Source organism: Pteropus alecto, unplaced genomic scaffold (genome assembly GCF_000325575.1).
Source record: "Pteropus alecto unplaced genomic scaffold, ASM32557v1 scaffold196, whole genome shotgun sequence".
In the NCBI taxonomy this organism is placed as follows: Eukaryota; Metazoa; Chordata; class Mammalia; order Chiroptera; family Pteropodidae; genus Pteropus; species Pteropus alecto.
The window spans coordinates 2,626,901-2,628,772 of NW_006439717.1; the positions used below are offsets into that span (position 1 = coordinate 2,626,901).

General features: G+C 44.8%; 1 protein-coding gene across 18 annotated transcripts in view; it reads right to left on the reverse strand.

The window, feature by feature from the left end:
- Positions 1-1,872, reverse strand: part of PCED1B (PC-esterase domain containing 1B) — a 145,483-nt gene that overhangs the window by 143,083 nt on the left and 528 nt on the right. Inside the window, exon 1 of one of the 18 annotated variants that reach the window (XM_025050242.1) lies at positions 1,355-1,807. The exons of the other annotated variants lie outside the window; for them this stretch is intronic. The gene's annotated coding sequence lies outside the window, so the exon portion shown is untranslated. Of the gene's footprint in view, positions 1-1,354; positions 1,808-1,872 lie in introns of those variants that run through there. 18 annotated transcript variants of the gene reach the window in all.

Consider the following 1,872-nt stretch of genomic DNA (forward strand, 5'->3'; position numbering starts at 1 on the left):
AAGAGAAGCTAGAAAGATAAAAAGTTATCCTCTACAAAATGAGTTCACACACCTTATACCATTATTAAGATCAACTCTTAGCTTTCCCTTTTCCAAGCTAACTGAACCTATTCCTTTCCCAACTCCCTTCCCCTTGATACGTGTGCAAAATCCCCCAAATCAGGTCTTCAAACAGAGAAATAAACTTGTCTATAGATTTTGAGTCCATTCATTTATGCTCTGTAATCTTTGCATAATGTTTCTATGATGTGCCTGCAGCTATAATAACATAACCTACTGTTTCCATTTTTGAAAGTCACTATTCTTTTTAGACTATTTTTGTATTAAATACAGGTCTTCTGCTTTCATGGTTTCCTGTGAATAGAATAATAGTAAAATACTGCAAAAACCTGGTCATTTATTTGTCATTTAAAAGTATTCCTCTGAGTAATTTTAATTCCATTTCTCTGTTAACCGTTCTAACTGTAAAATGAAGGTCTGGAGACCAAGTTTTTTGAGAAGACTAGGAAATGTTTCCTAACAAGAAAAATCTCAACCTCTGCCTCCTCCTTGGAAGCTCCCAGTGAGGAATGCTTTCCTGAAGCATTTGAAGCTGTATTATTCTTATGGTAAAATTCAACTTTTCGTGAATCTGAAACTCATCTGATAAGCTGCTCTCACCTGAAAAATCTTGATTTACTAATGCTATTCCAGATTTATTCCACAAACAGGCTAACTAAATTAACAATGCACAGAATTCCATTTAAATATGGCACTGTACATCTGTGGTACCATCACGTGCATCCATTCATCCACAGTGGAGGGACTAACTCTCACTAAATTCAGGTTGCTCAAGTGTGTGTGGGGGGGGAGAAGGGGAGTTGGTTGTTATCATCACTTTCATTCTTTAATATTATACGTTATGAGTGAGCCCTGCCCCCACCGTTTTCTCAACCTGGTTCTCTTTACAGTCTCCCCGTCCCTGTCCCTTCTGCTTTGGTTAGTATCTCTTGTCAGGGCAGTAATTTCTTTCTTTTAAGCTGGATAAAATGGACAAATGGGCCATTTGGTTCAGATAAATCCTATCGTTAAAATTGATCTCAGAATTAAACAAAAATGGATTTTTAATCTAAAAGCTCATCAGCCCCACGCCCTCCATCTGATATTTGTCCACCCTGGCTTTTTGGGGGGACGGGGGAAGAGGGGGGTGGTCTACCCGCGCTTGCGCCTTTCCTTGCCTACTGGACCAAAGCACAGTTTAGTCAGGCGCCGCCCCGCCCCCTCTGCCCTCAAGGAAGGGATGAAGAATCTCCCCGCAAATAACTCCTGGAATCCTTGTCCGGAGCGAGCCGGGTATTTTTTTAAAGCTTAATACCCTTATCTTTGCATTCCAGGTGGAAGGTCGACTCCAAGCCTTTTTTCCTGTGCTGCTCCTTCGCGAAATGGGCACCTCCTGAGTTAGGAAAGCGATAGAACTTTCTCAGGGAGGTTCAGAGTGTCCCCGCAGTGCCTTCTCTGTTCCTCAAGTAAAGATCCTTGTTGCACTACAGGGAACATGCCCGATTTCCCTTTCCCCCCAAATCTCCCCAAATGTGGGCGGAGACGGAAGGCTGCTTCTGTGTTTATTTTATAAACCTTTAAAACCAACGGCACTTAGCGCCGTGGAAGCCCACTTGGCCCTCGCCCAAAGAAAGCTGTAAGAGGTCGGAAAGCTCAGTGGACCTGCGCGGCTGCGATCAAGTGGGGTCTTTAGGGGTGTCCCCCTTAACCTCTCAACAGCCTACCGCCACCAGGTTCTGGACTGGACGCACGCGGCTGGCGGGAGTGGGTGAGCGCATCTTCACCCAGGGAACACCAGCCCCAGCCTGCGGTGTGGACCCCCGCCCCTCCCGA